A 22,905-nucleotide genomic window follows, 5' to 3' on the forward strand; every position below is an offset into this window, starting at 1 on the left:
CACACACACACACACACAAAGGAACTCTGGTGGCAGAACTGCGGGGAAGTTCAAATCAGTGTTAAAAGGGCCAGTGCAGAGGAGGAGAAGTGCAGCCAGGTCCCTGACCCCTGACCCCTACACACCACTCCCTGACCTCTGACCCCTCTCCCCTACACACCTCTCCTTGCATAAGCACACTGACTCTTCTCCCGATAGATAGATAGATAGATAGATAGATAGATAGATAGATAGATAGATAGATAGATGAAAAATGAAAGAGTGAAAGAGTAACAGAGTGACTACATGAGAGACAGATTGAGAGAGTGAGACACATCTTATTATCAGGCTTTTGTTTGGGTGTTTCGCCTGTGTGCATCACACTCTTTCCCACGCATTCAGCCCACGCACAGCTCTAAGTGTTCTGAGAGCTGAAACACACACACACACACACACACACACACACACACACACACAGTCCCCCTATTTGTTTAAAATTGAAACAAAAAAAAGTTAAAAATTGTTCATTGCCCACAACACCTCTGTTGTGTGTTTCTGTGCTCTACTTCAAGAGAGCGGGCCGCCTTACACCCACTGAGAGCTGAGAAAGGTCTGCAGGTGTAACACAGGGAGGACAGACACACACACACACACACTGTCTCTGCTTTTCAAAGGCTGGACCGAAGCACTTCTAGGTCACACACTCAAATGTAGCCTCCGATCTCGCTGTGGGTGAACACATTTTCTTTTTTCGGAAGAGGCTCACCTGTGTTGGTATGTCTGGGCTCCTGGCGATGATGGTGGCTGTGTGTGTGAGAGTGTGTGGAGGGCTGCTTCTGCCCTGTGGAGTTACTCAGAGCACAGGCGTGAGAGTCAGAAGAACCCAAGAAGTCACACCTGTAGAGGGGAGGAGATACAACCTGGGTCAGGATTTAAGCATTCTAATTACAGTAGTACTGCTGGTAATAGCCTGCATGACACCAGCAGCAGGTGTGTGTGTGCATGTGTGTGAAGGTGTGTATTTAGTTCTTTGTCTCCTGGATGATACTTGAACATTTTACATTGTGGGGACATTTGGCCGAAACTCACAAGGATTGTGTGTGACCAATAAAAAATGAGATCATACAGCGTTATTAGCAGTAATGAGATCATGCCCAGTGTTAATCATGAGAAGGTGAGTCACCTGTCTGACCCATTAAACCTTAGTCAACACTGAACATACACACACACATGAACACACACACACACACACACACACACACACACACACACACACACACACACACACACACACACACACACACACGAACACACGCACTCCGGGCAACTGTGCTAACTAGACAGAGATACAGGTGTGTACAAGTTAATTGATTCTCATATGTACACAAATGCATCTCACAGAGATATACACGCACCAATACATCTGAGTGCAAATAAAAGGAGTTTTTTACTTGAGGAATTATCAGACAGCGTTTACTCTAAACCTGCAAGGCATCACCAGAGCAGAGAACACAGCCCTGATTCCCACACTGCATCTGGCTGAGGTGAGAGGATCAAGACTCTCAGAAAGACTCAGTAATCCCCTTTACACACACGGGTCATGTGGGTTAAACCCAACAGCAAACACTGAAATGTCAGTATTTGTTAGAACAAGTAGGGACCATGTGTGATCTGGACTGTCTGGCATGATCTGGGCTATTATTATTATTATTATTATTGTTGTTGTTGTTGTAGTTGTTACAGGCAGGAGGACAGACAGGTCTTCCCAAGCCCACCATGAACCCTTCCCCCAAACACACACACACACACACACACACACACACACACACACACACATCCATATCTCCACAACTAGGTGTATAATGGTCCATATAATTTCATGGCTGAGACAATTTTCAGTTCTTAGGTTAAGATTCAGTTCAACTTTTGAATATGTTATGTATTAAAGATGCATTGATTCCAAAGAGCTCTGGGTACCCAACGGGTTTTGTTGCATGTGCACAAATGTGATCTTATAAAACTGTTGAGCTGTAAGACTTCAAGAGCCTGCAGTGCCTCATCTAAAAGACATCTTCACATTGCAGAATTCTCTTTGGATTTTGACACTTGGTAAGAACAGGTATTCCAGGAGACGTGTTGCAGGGCAAGCTTAATGACAAGCTTCGCGGATTAGGGGACGACAGACGTGCTGGTCGGGCTCCTCGAGGCTCTCTTTCACGTCCAACACCTTCCTGATTACACGCAGTAATGTGCTGAGGGCAGCATCTCCACTCCCAGCTAAACCTGCATGAGTCAGCCCTGGCGTGGAGTGTGGGAGACCAGTACATAAATGAGCAAATGTGTGTGTGTGTGTGGGTGTGTGTGTGTGTGTGCGCATGTGAGCGCAAGAGATTGTTGAAGACTGCACTGTGCTGAGTTTGTACGACAATGGAAAAACTCATCTTTTGGCTCTAAGTGCACAGCAAGTCTGAAAAACGCAGCCAGTGGTTTGAGAGTTCTCACGTGGTGCCATTTTGAGTTAAACGTGGAATGAAAGTGAAGACAAACGGAGAGGATGGGGAGGGTTGGAGCTGTGACCCACAAATCACACTCCACCACGCTGCAGGGCCACAGGAGCACACGGCACGTTCAGAACAGGGAGATGAAATATTTTCATGGCGAAACTGCTGTCTGTGATTCATCTGTTCAAAGTGGCACGTGGCTGTGAAATGCCACCCTGAAGTAAGTGGGAGACGCATGTATGGGGCTTAGGCAGCTCAGAAGAAGCTGGACCTTAAACCAGAGCCAAGAGCACCAAGAAAAAAGAACCACAGGGAGGCGTTACCTTGAGGCCTACAGAGTCACCATTCTGGAGCAAAGAAATTAAATTAAATTAAACTAGAATAAAGTGAAGAACAAGAATAAAGTAAAGAAAATGTCAATATTTCTCCATCCAAGGTGGTGCATGTCTGAACAACCAGAAGCTTCTACTCACACCTCATGGGTACCTTGTCAAGTCTGATGTCCTGCAGGAGATCCAGAGCAAATGACAGAGCTATACCTTCATCTCTCTCTCTCTCTCTCTCTCTCTCTCTCTGTCCTCCTTTAGCCATGCTTCACAGGGAATATGAAGTGGAAAACAGTTTCTCTCTCCACTCAGAACGAGTGCCTTTAGACAAACTGTGAGCTCTCCAGGGTGATTCATCCTCCACAAATAATAAGACTGTACGCTCTGAAAACACAAATAAAGGAGCATCAAAACACACTTCCATCTCAGCGTACGGATACAGAGATCTCTTATACATCCAGTTACTGAAGTACCACACACACACGCACGCACACACACCCACTCACTCACACACAATAAGCCTGCATGACTACTGACAGAAAGACAGCCAAGCCACTAAGCCTCACATGCACCTACCCACGTACACCCACCCACACACTCACACACTCACACACACCCACACACACACACACACTCACATACACAGACACGCAGGGATGCGTAGTGTGGGAAGTCTGGAGAAGGTCTGGAAACGCTCTGTGCGGAGTGCACTCTCTTCTGTGGTCTCCCCCCTGTCTCCTCGGGATGTCATTATGTGATTGTGTAGGCAGGCTGCGTTTAAATTAGCCCCAGCGGGCCCCTGCCTCCCAGAACCAGTCTCACTACTCGGTCCTCGTACAGACTTGGAGACGTGGGAGACTGTGCCTGGTCTTCTCCGCCTGAAAGACACATCGTGCCTGCCGGCAGGAACGCCCACAGAGCTTTGTGTTCCTCTACGGAGATGTCGAGTTCTCAGACGAGAACGGTCTTAATGTTTCGTTGGAGCAGATTTCTCTCTTTCAGGCAGAAGACTAGCAGATGGTGTTAAGTATGCTTTTGCTGAACTGTGAGCTCCATGGTGAAGGATCACCAAAACACTAATACTCGTTCCGCTCCCAAACACACTGTATGTGCAGGGTCTCTCTCTCTCTCTCTCTCTCTCTCTCTCTCTCTCTCTCATGTATTTTACATTAGATTAATTAAAGATGCTTGCCTCCCACAGAAGGTGAGTTCTGGCTCCCAGGAGTCACCTGTACAGCGGTGCTGGATTCATTCTCCCCCAGTAGTATCAGTAGTACTGGATTCATTCTCCCCCAGTAGTATTAGCAGTGCTGGATTAATTCTCCCCCAGTAGTATCAGTAGTACTGGATTAATTCTCCCCCAGTAGTATCAGTAGTGCTGGATTAATTCTCCCCCAGTAGTATCAATAGTGCTGGATTAATTCTCCCCCAGTAGTATCAGTGGTGCTGAATTAATTCTCCCCAAGTAGTATCAGCAGTACTGGATTAATTCTCCCCCAGCAGAATCAGTAGTGCCGAATTAATTCTCCCCCAGAAGTATCAGTAGTGCTGGATTAATTCTCCCCCAGCAGAATCAATAGTGCTGGATTCATTCTCCCCCAGTAGTATCAGTAGTGCTGGATTAATTCTCCCCCAGTAGTATCAGTGGTGCTGGACTAATTTACCCCCAGTAGTATCAGTAGTACTGGATTAATTCTCCCCCAGAAGTATCAGTAGTGCTGGATTAATTATCCCCCAGTAGTATCAGTAGTGCAGGATGAACTCTCCCCCAGTAGTATCAGTAGTACTGGATAAATTCTCCCCCAGTAGTATCAATAGTGCTGGATTAATTCTCCCCCAGTAGTATCAGTAGTACTGGATTAGTTCTCCCCCAGTAGTATCAGTAGTACTGGATTAATTCTTCCCCAGTAGTATCAATAGTACTGGATTAGTTCTCCCCCAGTAGTATCAGTAGTACTGGATTAATTCTCCCCCAGTAGTATCAGTAGTACTGGATTAATTCTCCCCCTGTAGTATCAGTAGTACTGGATTAATTCTTCCACAGTAGTATCAGTAGTACTGGATACATTCTCCCCCCAGTAGTATCAGTAGTACTGGATTAGTTCTCCCCCAGTAGTATCAGTAGTACTGGATTAATTCTCCCCCTGTAGCATCCGTAGTACTGGATTAATTCTTCCCCAATAGTATCAGTAGTACTGGTTTAATTCTCTCCCTGTAGTATCAGTAGTGCTGGATTATTTCTCCCCCAGTAGTATCAGTAGTGCTGGATTAATTCTCCCCCAGTAGTATAAGCAGTGCTGGATAATTTCTCCCCCAGTAGTATCAGTAGTACTGGATAATTTCTCCCCCAGTAGTATAAGTAGTGCTAGATAATTTCTCCCCCAGTAGTATCAGTAGTACTGGATAATTTCTCCCCTGGCCCTTGTTCATGTCCTGCTGGACCTAAACGACTGCTGGAGGCATTTGTTTGACTCAGGAGGTGGTAATTCAATACTGGGAATTTTACTGTGTGTGTCTGTGCATAATGAATAGGTTTGGTGTTGTTTAAGAGAATCAGAGGGAATTGCTCACGTATGAGGTGCTCAGAATCAGAAGGGCCCTGAATCTCTCTGGTCCTTACGGGTGGAACAGTCTGCAGCTCACTGTGCTGCTTCAGACAGGTGCTTTTCAGCTTAGCCTCTTACTGGAAAATGTGTGAGTGAATGAGTTACTTCCTAGTTTCAAAGTCCTTGTCTGACTTTGGAATAATAGAGTGTCAAGATACACCATTTGTGCTGATTTTTATGAGATTCAACTGCATCGTTTTTTTTTTTTATTTTATTTTTTTATGGGAGATGCAAGCTAAAGGTTTCCAAAGCCACCGCAGTTTTTAAAACATGTAATTACAGCTCTGCGAATGACATTATAAATAAAAATCAAGTTGGCAGTTTGACAGGCAAAGGACGTTGGAGACGGCCTCCAAAGACGACCACCTTCCCACGCAAGTCAAGGATCTGAGGCTCTAGAGTGCTGACGGAGGTCTTCTGATGGCACTTTGTCACCACCCTCTCTCTCCTCCACCCACATCCACCTAAGACCTTCTCCTCCCACTCACGCCAGGTTCACTCAGTCAAGCCCTGTCTCTATGGCGCAGCGTCACGTCCACAGCAGATCTTGTCCAGGTCCGAGCTGGGACAAAGTGTCTTTCCATCACATTTAGGCTTCAACCTGCTTGCTACAGGAGAAGGAGGAGCCCGAGACTACTGTAAACACCACCCATGTCAAATCAATACATACAGACTGTACGGGAGGTGAATTAGAATGAAAGAGTTAACCTTTAATGCATATGATAGACCAAGAACTATTACCCCTCTCTCCCCACACACACACACACGCACACACACACACACACACACACACACACACACACACACACACACACACACACACACACACACACACACACACACACACACACACACACACACTTTATGTTCTTGCTTACACTGCCCATATAAATATTTAATGATACACACATCTTAAATTATAATTAATCTTTTTGGTTATTGTTATTTTGTTATTGTCAGCCCAGTGTGTTGGCAGTGTGAGACTCGACAGTCTGTAGTGCACTACCAGGCGGTTAATGACCTGAGCGGAACCAGCTGGGCTTTTAGGGGTAGATTTCAGGCTGAGGGTTTTTCTTGTGTATGGCTCTGGGTGCACCTTTGGGGGGGGGGCATTTTTGGACTTCAGAGTGCTGTCACCTTGTCCTTGTGTGTCAGCATCTATTTGTTTAGGAGAGAGGCAGAAAAGAGCAGGCAAGCAGAACGGTCACCTCAACCCACAGGCCAGAGACATGGACACGCATCTGACAGCCAGTGTCCTCTCTCGCTCTCCGTCCCTGTGTCACCCTCTCTCTGTCGCTCCCTCTTTCACTCTCTCTCACACTAGCAATCTTAAGTCTACTTCCTCCGCCTCCCCGTCTGGACGTATTTACGCCTTTCATCGTGCCTGTCTGTATACTGTCAGACAGAACATGTTTTCCAGATGTCCATAAGTCTGTTTGTTCATTTGTAATATTGTGTCTGTTTGTCTACTTTGCTCTTTCTGCATTACATCACCGGTTTGAGGCTGCTGTTGCGGTGCCGAGCTGTGCCGAGTTACACTCAGACTCCACAGCCAGCGAGACGACAGGCAGAGCCAGAGAACGAGTTCTTCTGGCATTGAGCACAGGCTCAGAATAGCACCAGGCTTTGGACTGCTGTGTCTCGCTCCGCCGCATCACCACACACAGATGGATCAGAAAGGACACACACACACACACACACACACACACACACACACACACACACACACACACACACACACACACACAGCAGGAAAAGGCATTACAAAGGCACACATAGCACACGCCTCAAGGTGCACACGCACACGCACGCACGCACGCACGCACGCACGTACGCACACACACACACACACACACACACACACACACACAAAGCACATCACCTCACAAAGAAATCCTGTTATGTTTGTTCCTGTTCCGTGACCCTCAAATGATGTTTTCTCGGTGTGATGTCTGGTCTGATCTGTGCCTTGAATTTGGATTGTGTGGTTACTGCATGCAGTGTTAACTGTTCCACACCAGGAGGATCTTCAGACATGCACAGCACAGAGTCACAGTGCAGAGTCACAGCACAGAGTCACAGTGCAGAGTCACAGCGCAGAGTCACCATACAGAGTCACAGTGCAGAGTTACAGCGCAGTCACAGCGCAGAGTCACAGCGCAGAGTCACCATACAGAGTCACAGTGCAGAGTCCCAGCGCAGAGTCACCATACAGAGTCACAGCGCAGAGTTACAGCGCAGTCACAGTGCAGAGTCACAGTGCAGAGTCACAGCACAGAGTCACAGCACAGAGTCACAGCACAGAGTCACCATACAGAGTCACAGTGCAGAGTTACAGCGCAGAGTCACAGCGCAGAGTCACAGCGCAGAGTCACAGTGCAGAGTCACAGCACAGAGTCACAGCGCAGAGTCACAGCGCAGAGTCACCATACAGAGTCACAGCGCAGAGTCACCATACAGAGTCACAGCACAGAGTCACAGTGCAGAGTCACCATACAGAGTCACAGCACAGAGTCACAGTGCAGAGTCACAGCACAGAGTCACAGTGCAGAGTCACAGCGCAGAGTCACAGCGCAGAGTCACCATACAGAGTCACAGCGCAGAGTCACAGCGCAGAGTCACCATACAGAGTCACAGTTAGGGTTGCAGCGGTAACCGGTTTCACGGTATACCACGGTATTAAAATACACGGTTATCATACCGTGTGCGTTTGCTTATTACCGGTAAAAAGCAAGCCAGCGGAGAAACTGACCCGCGCATGCGCAACTCCGCTCCGGTTCAGCTACTCAGCACAGCGGTGAGAATGGCAGAAAGTGTATCAGACTTAACAATTTTTTTAACAAAAAAAAGCTAAACTAAAGTCAGCGGCGAAAATGACGTAATCGCGGTGGCACCGCCCGTGCGCGAGGGTCTCACACGCTGTCGATTCGCGAGGTCGTGCACCTCTCGAATTTTGTAACTTTGCGCGCGCCGCGACTCAGCGCAATGAACAAAGTCATGTTTGCAGGATTCATACACCTTCACAAGGTGGAATTAAAGCACTTGTACGTAACTTTAAAGGTCCGTTTCAATATTTCCCAGCACCTTAAACTTAATAAAGTTAAATATTTATACATATACTCGAAATAATTCGCTTTTTCATCACATTATTTAATGGTTGTTTATTTTCAAAACGCCCAATCTTAACGTCTTCACGTTTTCTCATGTTTCATCCTGGAATTACAAGAGGCTCGTATTTGTTAACGTGATACGAGAGAACTGCGGAGTCGCGCTACGGTCACTAGTGAAAAGAATAAACCTAGCTTTTTATGGTCCTTGCTTTCACTGGATGTGAAAGATGCCATTAATTTACATGCGTTCATTTTCAAATTCTAACGTGCCTGTTTTTCATATGTTAAAACCAGACTCGTGTGAAAGCCTTAAAATAGAAATCTCTATTGTGAGGATCATGTCAGAAATAAATTATCTCTTTCTGCAGTATCTGGTTATATTCCAACTTGGCAGTACAACGGACGTTTACAACAGTTGTTGATCAGACACTGACCCAGGCTGAGTTTATCAGATATTAAATAATTTAAACTTAAATAATTGTACTGAAATCCATGATTTAGGTTTCTCTAATTTTGCAGTATTTATATAAACATGTTTACAGCTTATTTTTTTTAAAGGAGGCATTTTGTATACAATAGTTCCAGGTTTCTACAATAAATAGTTAATTGAACAAAAAAAACTTGTTGTAATGTCTTTAAGGGTCAGTGTATCTTTTAATAATATACAAACTAACTGTGATACCGTGATAACCGTGATACCGCGGTATTTTCTGAGACGGTTATCATACCGTGAAAATCTCATACCGTTGCAACCCTAGTCACAGTGCAGAGTTACAGCGCAGTCACAGCGCAGAGTCACAGCGCAGAGTCACAGCGCAGAGTCACCATACAGAGTCACAGTGCAGAGTCACAGTGCAGAGTCACCATAGAGAGTCACAGCACAGAGTCACAGCACAGAGTCACAGCGCAGAGTGCTTGGTCGGTTTGAGTGTGAGCACTCAAACATTTGTGTGAGTGAGGTCACTCACACAACACACAAAGCATTTGTGTTCAGAGGTCTGGGATAACAATGCTACCAGACCATCAGTTCAGTGTGACACCTACAGTAAAACACACACAACTCTTAGATCATAGATCACTGCATCATCACTACATTGAGTGTGTCACTTAAAGACAATCACACACAAATATGACTCACAACTCCTGCGAAGCAACATGTCCTCATCACGGCTTTAGAGTCATTAAAAAATGAGCAGATGCACACGTGCATGCCTGCCCACACCCACACACACACACACATACACTCCTGCCCACACCCACACACACACACACACACACACACACACACACACACACACACACACACACACACACACGCCTGCCCACAGCCACACACACACACACGCACACATGCGCACACACACGCGCACACACACACGTACACACGTGCGCACACACACACATGTACACACACACACTTCATAAATCATTGCTCTAGTGTTCATAAGTGATCAGCCATGGTGAGAAAGTCAACGTGAATAACAGAATAAGTGTGACAGAGGGTGGGACAGAAAGAGAGAAAGCAGAGAAGGAGAAAACTCTGACAATCTCACACTCTTCCACTGCATCAGATCAGGCACAATAACATGACAGCATCCCTGCAGGGAGAGTGAAATAGAGAGACAGTAGGGGTGAGAGAGAGAGATAGACAGAAAGGGAGAATGACACAGAAAGACACAAAAAATGAAGAGATGGAGAGAGAGACAGAGAGAGTGTGAGAACAAGAGAGAGCAACACAGACACAGAGACAGACACAGATACAGACACAGATACAGACACAGAGACAGACACGGAGACAGAGACAGACACGGAGACAGACACAAATACAGAGACAGTTACAGATACAGAGACAGATACATAGACAGAGACAGACACAGATACAGAGACAGACATAGACACAGAGACAGACGTGAGAGTAAGACAGGTGGAGGAGAGAGGGGGATGTGCCTACCAGCAATTCTGTGGACGGGATACAGAGTTCCAGTACGGCACACAAGAGGAGAGTGAACCAGCTGAACCTGGAGACAGAGAGAGAGAGAGAGAGAGAGAGAGAGAGAGAGAGAGAGAGAGAGAGAGAGAGAGAGAGAGAGAGAGAGAGAGAGAGAGAGAGAGAGAGAGAGGGGGGGGAGAACCAGATGTAAATAGTGCAGGTGAGTAGAAGGTGTCCTCAATGTCATATGTAACAGATAGAGAACCTCAGCTATTACAGAAGAATCACTCTCTAGCATCAAAGAAGCACCCAGAAGAACGCTACTACTGAGATTCACACACACACACACACACACACACACACACACACACACACACACACACACACACACACACACACAAACACACACATACACATACACACACACACACACACACACACACACACACACACACACACACACATACACACACACACACACACACACACACACACACACACACACACACACACACACACACACCAGGGAAGTACAGCAGGGAAGGAAAAGTGTGTGTGTGTGTAGAGGTAAGGTGTGTCAGAGTGTGGCTTATTGAGTGTGTGTGTGTGTATGTGTGTGTGGCTGAGTATGGCTCTGTTTATTAATAAACTGACGTCCAGACCGTTATGACTGGAGTCGGGGGCAGTATAGTATTGGGGAGTTAATGAATGACTGAATCACTATGACAGAAGCTTCCAGAAGCCTGAATCACTGCCCCACTGCTCTGCTGCCACCTATATGTGCAGTTAAGCACTACAGGATCACTCATCATTCTCCAGCTGTGAGCTGCCTGTGATGGGCAGATCAGGGGCCTCACAAAGTGGTGATTGTTCCCCAAGGCACATGTATTCCAGCTAGGCACATGTATTCCAGCTAGGCACATGTATTCCAGCTAGGCACATGTATTCCAGCCTCTTTTCCGTTACCCATGAGCTTTTGTGCATGTCCTTGCTGTGTAGGGAGTCTGCAATTAAAACTGCCCTCTTACTAAAGTTAGAAGCAGTTCTAGTATGCACTGAAATGCTGATCAGAATATACATAGACCAAGCAGTGTGAAAAATGAATTACACTGGTGTATGATTAGAGAAACATATAAGAGCATCACGATGCAGTTCAGTCCAAAGCCCAAACAAATACAAGATGGCATTTTTGCAACAAGAGTAAGATCATGCGAATGGAAATATGAGCTGTGGTGTGTGTATGTGTGTGTGTGTGTGTGTGTGTTTGTTTGGGGGAGGGGTGTGTGTGTGTTTGTTTGGGGGAAGGGTTCATGGTGTGCTGGATAATTACACTGCTTTGTTTCCCTGTCTGTCTCTCTAAAAACAGCAGTGCATAAAGTCAGACACTGAGCTCTCTCCTTTACAGACACTGAGCTCTCTCCTTTACAGACACTGAACTCTCTCCTTTAGAGACACATAGCTCTCTCCTTTACAGACACTGAGCTCTCTCCTTTACAGAGACTGAGCTCTCTCCTTTAGAGACACAGAGCTCTCTCCTTTACAAACACAGAGCTCTCTCCTTTAGAGACACAGAGCTCTCTCCTTTAGAGACAAATAGCTCTCTCCTTTACAGACACTGAGCTCTCTCCTTTAGAGACATTGAACTCTCTCCTTTACAGACACATAGCTCTCTCCTTTACAGACACTGAGCTCTCTCCTTTACAGACACTGAGCTTTCTCCTTTACAGACACTGAGCTCTCTCCTTTACAAACACTGAGCTCTCTCCTTTACAGACACTGAGCTCTCTCCTTTACAGACACTGAACTCTCTCCTTTACAGACACTGAACTCTCTCCTTTACAGACACAGAGCCCTCTCCTTTACACAGAGCTCTCTCCTTTAGAGACACAGAGCTCTCTCCTTTAGAGACAAATAGCTCTCTCCTTTAGAGACACAGAGCTCTCTCCTTTAGAGACAAATAGCTGTCTCCTTTAGAGACACTGACCTCTCTCCTTTAGACACTGAGCTATCTCCTTTAGACACATAACTATCTCCTTTAGACACATAGCTCTCTCCTTTAGAGACACTGAGCTGTCTCCTTTAGAGACACTGAGCTGTCTCCTTTAGAGACACTGAGCTGTCTCCTTTAGAGACACTGAACTCTCTCCTTTAGAGGCACAGAGCTCTCTCCTTTACAGACACTGAGCTCTCTCCTTTAGAGACTGAGCTCTCTCCTTTAGAGACACAGAGCTCTCTCCTTTAGAGACAAATAGCTCTCTCTTTTAGAGACACAGGGCTCTCTCCTTTAGAGACAAATAGCTGTCTCCTTTAGAGACACTGACCTCTCTCCTTTAGACACTGAGCTATCTCCTTTAGACACATAACTATCTCCTTTAGACACATAGCTCTCTCCTTTAGAGACACTGAGCTGTCTCCTTTAGAGACACTGAGCTGTCTCCTTTAGAGACACTGAGCTGTCTCCTTTAGAGACACTGAACTCTCTCCTTTAGAGACACTGAGCTCTCTCCTTTAGAGATACTGAGCTCTCTCCTTTAGATACACTGAGCTCTCTCCTATAGAGACACTAACCTCTCTCCTTTAGAGACACTGAGCTCTCTCCTTTACAAACACAGAGCTCTCTCCTTTAGAGACACAGAGCTCTCTCCTTTAGAGACAAATAGCTCTCTCCTTTACAGACACTGAGCTCTCTCCTTTAGAGACATTGAACTCTCTCCTTTACAGACACATAGCTCTCTCCTTTACAGACACTGAGCTCTGTCCTTTACAGACACTGAGCTCTCTCCTTTACAGACACTGAGCTCTCTCCTTTACAGACACTGAGCTCTCTCCTTTACAGACACTGAACTCTCTCCTTTACAGACACTGAACTCTCTCCTTTACAGACACTGAGCTCTCTCCTTTACACAGAGCTCTCTCCTTTAGAGACACAGAGCTCTCTCCTTTAGAGACAAATAGCTCTCTCCTTTAGAGACACAGAGCTCTCTCCTTTAGAGACAAATAGCTGTCTCCTTTAGAGAAACTGAGCTCTCTCCTTTAGACACTGAGCTATCTCCTTTAGACACATAGCTATCTCCTTTAGACACATAGCTCTCTCCTTTAGATACACTGAGCTGTCTCCTTTAGAGACACTGAGCTGTCTCCTTTAGAGACACTGAACTCTCTCCTTTAGAGACACTGAGCTCTCTCCTTTAGAGATACTGAGCTCTCTCCTTTAGATACACTGAGCTCTCTCCTATAGAGACACTAACCTCTCTTCTTTAGAGACACTGAGCTCTCTCCTTTATGCCCTGGCCAGTTCATCATTTCGCCTTCTGTGAAACCCAGTAGCCACCGATTAGCAGAAAATCATTTGCATTATGTTAATAACGGATTTTTGTACACAAACATTTTTTGTTTGTTAGCAGAATTAGCATATTTGGCTAAACAATATGGGCAGCATGATGAATTCTGTGAACTCAAGAAGAAATTCACGACTTTATTTGCTAAAGTTCCATGTTTGCTAGAGCAGAGGCTGTGATGTGTAGTCAGGTGTGCACAGTTGTGCTCATTCGCGGCTGTGGGGTGTGTTGGGGGAGCTGAGGCTCTGTGCCCCAAGCTGCACTGCTGAGATGTTAATCCTGTCCCAGCCACTGGCAGGCAGCAGCTGTGTGTCTGGTCCTCATCCCAAGCCCCAACCCCGGCCCCAGGCTCCAGGACTGAGATCCACACCTGCAGACATCTAGCACTGCATAACTGGTGTGAGACACACTGCACCGGAGATGCAGTGGCATTACTTAAAGTTTTATTTTTTATTGTTACCTTTTTCAGGTGTAGCTAGCCAGAGTTCACACACACTTCAGGCCTTTCAGTAGTTCCTTCTTTGCAAGGGCATGATGAATATGATTATGCATTATTATAACATATGATTATGCATCACTATAATATATGATTAAGCATTATTATAACGTGTTCTCTTATGATTTGTATACTGGATACATCTGAATAAGCTAAGCTAGTTTTATTTCACAGCAGCCAAATTAAATACACACTCCAGTTACTCCATTGAACAGGATATTCCTCAGAGGCTGTAGCAACAGTGCTACCTGTGTTATGCCTCTAGTCCGAGAGAAGGGGGAGAAGGTTTGAGACAGGGAGAGAGAAGGAAAGAGAGAGGGAGAGACAGAGAGAAGGAGAGAGGTGTCCCTGTGTTGTCCCCCTTGTAAACGAGCACCACACACTTTCATGAGTCCAGTTGTTTTCATGTGCCAAGCTCCCCTAGATCATCACACAGGTTCATCTCACTGGAGAGACCCCACGACAGGAGCAGGGCACTTCTGGCCAGAGATGTTGGGAGTCATTCAGGAGAAAGACAAGTGTAATGGATCCCGAAGACTCTGTTCTATCCTAGCAGCACTGAACCAAACACAAATGATAACAAAAAAATAATCTCCTTCTCCAAAAAAAACCCTGCCTAATTAAATAAATCACAATATCTGGAAATAATGGCATCAGCTGATTTTAGGTCACTAGATTAAATGGATTCAGAATTTGAATTGGCTTAAACAATGAAAGTGGCCCATATACTTAATTTATCTACACCAGGTTTAAAAAATTCTTCTTGATGTACACATCACAACAACAAATGTGTCATGAAGGGAACTGCAGTTTAATACTCACAGCATCTACCGTTATCCGACATGCTTAAGATCACATCTCAGATGGAGCTTCAAATGTGGCCACTTAAGACATAGTAGTGAGAGATCTTCCCAAACACTCACATCACGATTCTTTTAACAACCATTCACAATCTGAATCTTTCATCCCTGTTTTGAAACGTACCGTCGAGAATATCCAGATTCGAAAAACTCCATGGACTTATCTATTTGTACTATTTAAAACACAATAGGCCTACTGCATCAAACCTACCTTTAATTAAAGCTCTAATGAGCGGTATTGAACTATCGTAGTAAAATGTACACTTAAAAGGCGAAGCAAAATGCGCAGTTTTCAGTCAACATTTGGTAATAAAAGAATATTTGCAACATCACCAAACATCTGGAGGGTCTTCTCACATTGTACGTAGATTAAATCTGCACCATGTCTGTAGGTAGGTGACTGCCTCGGTCGCCTCTATCCATCGATTGCTGCTTTTACCGTATTTATTAAAGTTCTAACACAAACGCCAAAGATAATTGTGTATAAGGTGGATGAATAGATCTGTCATATTTGCGGAGCACTTGAAAAACATTAGACATCGCCTAACCAACACTGGCGCAGTTTGTTTTTAAAATGCGTCACACGTGAACGTGACCTCATGGAAGAGACGCGTGGTGTAGCGCAACCGGCTCACCTGGTGTGTGAACGTGTCGTGGATCCATTTTATTACTGGACATTGAAGCGTTTTCTAAAGTTTCTAAAGTGTCACGCAGCTCGCTTGAAAAGTAAATGTGCACCACTTCAAGATCACGATATAAAAGCGTTAGATCGCCCACCCCTGCTCATAGCCATAGCTTATACACGTTGCCTTACCATAAACCTTCATATTATATGTCTCTTCAAGGCCAATCATGTCTATTGGGGCTTCACATGAAAGAACACATAACTGTCTACACAGATATAAACATTTATTAATTCATATCATATTTCTATAAGGATACATGGGTTTAATGGCCAACGACGTTAAAGGCTGCAACCACAAAAACATGGCTGCCGTTTCAGTACATTTTGAACCGTGTGTATAGGATGTTGAAATGGACACATACACAAAACATCATTTTCTAATTTTATTTTCAACATTTTGGAAGAATTTTAAAATCTTAACAAAAGCAAAACAAAACCTTTGAACAATGCACCCTGCATTGATTAAACAGACTTGGTTTCAATTCCAACCTTTGAGGTACTGCTGTTGTAATCAAGTCCACACACTCCACGACATGTATCACATCGATCTGGCAGCAACACACTCGTCAAGCTAATCATGTAAACATACAGATCACATTTCCACAAAACATCGGAATCCTAGACAATACATTTGTGGTCTGTGGTGCTGGAGACAGATGTCAAGATTAACCCCAGGCCTTCACTCTAGCTCACGTCACCAGTAACGTTACTACTTGTGCTAGAAAACACACACCACTCCGTTCAGTGCAGAACTGCTGTATCACACGCCTTGTTTTCCACAATCACTCTCCTGTAAGCGCAGTCACTGTAGGTCACTGTGAGTCAAAAACAGTCCTGCTTTTTGTCCACGAAACAGCAGGAAGCAGGTTTGAGTTCAAAGACAGAATGCATGCTATAATGAAATGTAATAAGAATTAATTTAATTTAAAATAATGCATTGAGTTGATTTATGCTTGACCCAGTTTGTATATAATATAGAGCAATCCAGAGTTCTTTATACGGGTGAACTTCTGAATCGTCAGATTTGGTGATAAGGAGCTCTTTCAGAGAGTAATGGGTGATGGGTAAACACTGATATCCAGCAAGGTTTACAATACTGCCGTTTTCCCACACCTCTTCTTTATATCAGGCGGTGACCTGCAGTGTTTCATCAAAGCAAAAAATCAAAAGTGTAAAAACGTCCAGCTGTATGTTTGTGCAGCGCGTAGAAGGGCCATGCACCTTCTCCTGCGCGCTCTGCTCTCTCTGTAGCGCCTGTTCACCGTGGTATGCAGAAAGGAAGCATGTCCTGTGGGTGAGAGAGTGGGAGAGGAGGCTCTTGGTAAACAGAAGCTCACTCCTATATCAAATCCTCAGCCACAGGCCTCAGCTGCTCCAGTGGGACGAGCTCGTTAAGGAAGAGCAATTGTAAATATTTGATAACCCAGATCAGCAGTCTTGGAGGCAAAGGTAGTCCCAGGATACATGTGGGCAGGCAGGTCTACATTCACACACACACACACACACACACACACACACACACACACACACACACACACACACACACACACACACACACACACACACACACACACACACACACACACACACACACAACAGGCTGTTTCTTTGTAAATAATCTCTAAGTGGACAGAAGAGTGGGGATAATGACTCAGAGAACTCTCTCACACATACACACATACATTCTTCCTCTCTCAAAGGGCTTGAGGAGGTCCTCTATTTGTTTGACATTTCAGCGGGCAAACAGCCATCTAGTCGGTGTGGGATTTCTAACTGAGTGTGCTCAGTGTACTTGTTCAATATCATCTTTTTCTTTCACAATATTCAATCTCTTCAGCTTGTGGTTCAGTGTTCCTTACAATAGCTGTACCTTCCCAGCCTCTCAGGAGATGAGTGGCCAAAGCAGAAAGATAACTCTCAGAAAGAGCTCTATATCACCAAATTGGCCACGAAGATCCCTCTTAGTAAGAGGTCTGTATCACCAGATCTGACAGGAAGATCACCCTTAGTAAAAGACTTGTGCTGCCTAATCCATGTCCTGTAAAAGTACAAAATGGGTCGAGCGTAACTCATTCCAATTAATTCTCATGAAATTACTTTTTATCCATTTTCTCAGTGAGGGAATTTCCACTTCCACTTTTTGAAGACATGACAACAGTCAAAAATTATCAAAATTATGCAACCTCACGGTTATTAGAAAGCATTAAAGCTCAGGAAATAAATATGGGCACAAGAAGGAAGTAAAAGTCTTAATAAATATGCATGTCATAAAAAAATAAATATGCATGAGTGTAGTGACAGGGAACCAGAATCATAATCATCTTTATGAGAGTGTCTGCCATTGTAGCTGATGACAAAGAAAACTGACATCTGACAATGAGAACTGCATCTTAAAAAATTACAGGAACAGTAACGTGGTCAAAAACATGTGAAAGCTAAATACAAAATTCAGCTTTACGTATGACTGTCAACTCTCACCGGGATGGAAGGAGACAGCTGACCAACTGGACAGAGTAGTCCACAGGGTGTGTGTGTGTGTGTGTGTGTGTGTGTGTGTGTGTGTGCGTGAGAGAGAGAGAGAGAGTGTATGTATGATGCGAGTCTGTCCTCCCTGGATCAGTAGATGCTCTCAAGCCTCTCAGATGTCTGTAAGTGGCCAGTCCTCAAGACCTTCTGCTCAGGCCTTAACTCAACCAGTAGGATCTACCTACTCAGGTTACAGAGAAACAATGAGAATAAGAGTCTAAAGTCCAGAACATCAACAGAACATCAACCAGTCTCCATCGAACACCAACCTTCAAACGTCAACCAATCTCCATTGAACACCAACCTTCAAACTTCAACCAGGGTTGCCAACTTTTGACGTTCGCTTGGAGTGAGATTTTAACCTGGAGCCGGTTGTGAGTGTATTTTGTTGAGCGGGGGGGTGGCGAACGTAAAATGGACACAGATTCAGTGTTATATCGCCGGTGGATGGCGCCAGAGCTAGCGAACTAGTAACGTATTGAATCATATATGTGGATCTGAGGTAAATAAACTGGATATTTTTTTTCGGCGTGAGATATCGGAAGTGTGGCGTGAGAGCGTGTGAAAACGGTCAAATGCGTGTGTCTCACGCTCAATGCGTGAGAGTTGGCAACCCTGCTTCAACCATTCTCCATCAAACACCAACTTTCTCCGTCAAACACCATAATTCTCTATCAAACACCATCATTCTCTGTCAAACACAATCATTCTCCACCACACACCATCATTATGAATCAAACACCAACATTGTCCATCAAATACCAGCATTCTCCATCAAACTATTATTTGGTGTTAGGATGTTCATTAAAAACAAGTCAGATAGAGATGCTTCAGCAACTCAGTTATGGAACACCTTTGTGGAAGTGGAACACACTTACAATTTTGCTTTGTCAGGTAGCAACAAATCACTTAGGAGAAATAAACTACATGGATGTTTATAGCAAAGACAGATTGCTATTCACTGACATACAGTGCCAAAATTCAAGGAAAGGCAATGGAGACTTAATAATAGAGGAGACAAGTGCAGGTAAATGTCAGAGATGTTTTGATGTACTTCTATCTTTGAGACTTAAAGGCCCAGCTTCAAAGGGGTAGCCATTAAGCCCAGGGAGAGGCAGAGGGAACTGGATGCCTAGGGTAAAGCATCGGGGACTCAAGACACCTGGTCCAAGAACACACCGCACCGCCGACACAGCCAGGCCTGGTGGGAAAATGACATTACAAGCGTGAGACTATGTGAACCAGCAGGTGGTGATTGTTATTCTTCCAACGTGATTCAAACGCGTCCGAGGCCCACTGGTGCTGCGTGTTGGCCTCCATCACAGCTCAGGGCTTCACTGAATCATGCAAATAGAGCCGTTGGAGTCCCAGCGGATTCACAGGACGAGGTGGCATGTGAGATCATATGTCATTCTGTCCCAAACTGAATTAGCGCACTAGCTGTTAACCACGTTGAATCACCTTGAGACACACGTTACTTACACTTGATTGGATTAGGAAAAGAAAACATATGGCCAAGTTCACATGTGTTTTTCTTGACTCTATCCAAATACAATCTCATTATCAAGGGCTTCATTTAAATATTTACACCTGTTTTTCCTCTGTGTGTATCTTATTTCCTCTTCCTATTCTAGCTTTTATTTACTGTCATGCCACTGCATGGCTAGAATACACCTCAGTCTGTTTTGTCAGTAAAGATTCTGGTCCTGAGGTGGATAATCTCCAAGCCCCAGACCCAAACCCAACAGATGATCTGGCAGTGTGAAAACCCATATGCATGTGCAGCTGTTCACAACCCCCCAAGCTCCCCAAGATCACCCAAGAGACGTGTATGTCCAGTGCTTCGTCCCTTTTTGGACTATACAAAGACACGAATTGTGGGTGGATGTCTTCTGTGTGTCAAACAGAAATCTGTCTATACAGCATCTGCAATTCAACCTACAACAGCGGGGCAGAATTTCAAAGAGAATGAAAGGAAGAGCAACGTAGAGAGTGAGAGAAAAAAAAGAATGATGAAGCGCAAATTCTTGGCTAAGACGTCAAAAAAGTCTCCAACTCCCCATTCCCCCCCTTCTCTCTCACTCTCTCTTCCTGTTCTCCCTCTCTCTTTTTCTCTCCCTGTCCATCTCTCCCCTTTTCCATCTTTTTCTTGTACTCCATCTCTCTCCCTCCCCCATTCTCTCCATCTCTTTGCCTATTCTCCCTCTCTTTCCCCTTCTCTTTCCCCCCTTCTCCTTCTCTCTGTCCATCTCTCTCTTTCACTCCCTCTCTCTGACTCTCTCTCTTTCTCTCTCTAACTTTCTCTCTCTTTCTCCATCTCCCTCCCTCCCTTTCCCTCTATCTTCCTTCATCCTGCTCATGAGAAGAATACAGGAAATTCCTCTTGTGTGAAATATGTTTCCCATGGGCAAATTTAGCACACAGGCTTAAATAATGTGAACGAGACAGGAAGTGAAACGAGGGTCAATCCTCCAGAGAGAGGGAAGAGATGGACAGGGTCGAAGAAAATAAAAGGGAACACAGACCAGGAGGCAAGACAACTCAGAAGAGAATTCACGCATAAACCAACTGCAAACACACATCACTGTCCATCATAAACATTACCTAATCAGTCATACATCTGTATTTTAAACTATCGTGTTTGCAATAGCTTGCAAAATGTGTGCAATTCTTTCCCTGTGGCCCTCATCTAAAACTGAAGGATGAAAGCTTTAGGACTCCATTGTTTTGCCATCATCGTCTGTCTTTTAGGTTATGCTGCGTGGTGTGGGCAGCCTACACACCGCTTATGGGGGAGCAGAGGCAGAGACAGGCAGAGAGACTGAGCACATGTGGTTGAGTGAGTGAGAGAGAGAGGGAGGGAAAGAGAGAATATGACAGAGACGGAGGGAGAGATGGAACAAGACAATATGAGATGAGGGGGTGTGCACCAAAGTTTTGTGGTGAGAGCAGTGCCCACTTCAGAGGGGCGGAGCAGGGGGTGGTGGACAAGTAGAACCCAGTTAAAGCCCTCTGAGGTGAGCTAACCCTGCTCAGCCTGCCACACAAGGAGGAGACGACAGTGTTGGTGGTGTGGGCCACAACAAACAGCTGGAAATACTACAGAAATCTATGTGTGTGTGTGTAGCATGGTCTCCTTTGCTCATCAGAGGTTTTGGTCATAGCTCAGTTCTACCTGCATCTCCAGAAAACATCTAAACATACTACAAGCATGCAGGATAGTGTGTGAGTGCCCAATCCCTCACACAGTTCTGCCCCAGGGGCAGTTCAGAGAAGAACACGTTCTGATCAATGCCCTGTCAGCATGTCCAAAGATTAAGAGAGCAGAGGCCATTTTTAAAATACAAGCATGTGTTTCAGAGGAGTGGAGCATGTGTAATGGCCCTGGCCTGTATGAGAGGGAAACCAGAGGCTATTTCTGTCTGCATGATGTAAACCCACGGCGGGAAAACCCTCTGTGCAACTGCAGGAAATGTGACCCTGACTACTGTACCCCTGAAACCAGGCAGAGACACTGAGGGACACCAAACCAGGAACAGTGATTTAGTAGCTCAGCCAACTCAAAGTCCCCCAGAGCATTTCATCAGAACTGGGCCATTTTGGCTACGCACATATATGTATATATATAGATATTGATATATACATATATGGAACAAGACAATATGAGATGAGGGGGTGTGCACCAAGGTTTATGTGTGTGTGTGTGTGTGTGTGTGTGTGTGTGTGTGTGTGTGTGTGCGTGCATGTATGTGCTTATGCGTGTGTGTGTGTCAGTGTGTGTATGTTGTGAGTGTGTGTATGTGTGTGAGTGTGCGTGTGTGTGTGTATGTGTGTGTGTGTGTGTGTGTGGTTTACCAGACAAGAGGGTCTTTCAGCACAGGCTGTGCATTCCCCTCGTAAACTGCCCCCAACCCCCTACCAGCCCTTAATGGGCTCTTTTCTACACTTCCGACCCCTAACCCTGGTCTCTCTCTCTCTCTTTCTCACACACACAAACACACACACACAGACTCCACTGCCAACTCACTAAAACACACTGGAGAAGAGAAAGGCAGAGGTCCTGAAAAAGAGCTACAAACCCAGGAGCACTGAACAAAGGGAGGGAGCAGGGGGTGGGGCCCAGAGGATGAGGTGGGGCGGAGCCTAGATGATGAGGGGGCAGTGCTAAGAGAGCAGGGCGGGGACTAGAGGATGAGGAGGGGTGGCATGAAGGGCGGGAGTTCTTTGAGACGGCCATCTGGAGAGAAGGCAACTTTTAAGGCTGCTTTAGCACGGCAGACACAACACTCTCAGACACATCTGAAAGCCATAAGGGGTCAGAGGTCAGCTTTGGTTTCTCCTACCTCTCACCTTCCTCTCAGCACCTGTCCATCTGTCCAGCGCTCTAGCAACTTAATCATATGTCTTATTAACATGCAGCTGTAGCTGATTCACCTCATTTATTACAATGGTACCTGATCCTGTGGAGTGCCAATGAGGAAAAAGAGAACACATCACTAGAATTACACTACACCACTTCCTGTGTCCAACAGCAGAGAGAGTCTTGAG

At 45.2% G+C, this 22,905-nt stretch overlaps 2 protein-coding genes across 17 annotated transcripts in view; one reads left to right on the top strand and one right to left on the bottom strand.

Annotated features, from left to right (window-relative positions):
* The window catches only part of gulp1a (GULP PTB domain containing engulfment adaptor 1a), a 350,639-nt gene that overhangs the window by 90,083 nt on the left and 237,651 nt on the right, over positions 1 to 22,905 (top strand). The gene's annotated exons all lie outside the window — the stretch shown is intronic.
* map2 (microtubule-associated protein 2) overlaps positions 1 to 22,905 on the bottom strand; it is an 80,660-nt gene that overhangs the window by 42,073 nt on the left and 15,682 nt on the right. For 15 of the 16 annotated variants that reach the window (XM_077002264.1, XM_077002262.1, XM_077002261.1 and 12 more), the window contains 2 exons: positions 10,474 to 10,540; positions 746 to 876 (listed from right to left, as the gene is read on the bottom strand). The gene's annotated coding sequence lies outside the window, so the exon portion shown is untranslated. Of the gene's footprint in view, positions 1 to 745; positions 877 to 10,473; positions 10,541 to 15,503; positions 15,718 to 22,905 lie in introns of those variants that run through there. The other variant, XM_077002252.1, reaches the window with a different exon arrangement.

The sequence above is a fragment of the Brachyhypopomus gauderio genome, chromosome 4 (assembly GCF_052324685.1).
Source record: "Brachyhypopomus gauderio isolate BG-103 chromosome 4, BGAUD_0.2, whole genome shotgun sequence".
NCBI classification, from domain to species: domain Eukaryota; kingdom Metazoa; phylum Chordata; class Actinopteri; order Gymnotiformes; family Hypopomidae; genus Brachyhypopomus; species Brachyhypopomus gauderio.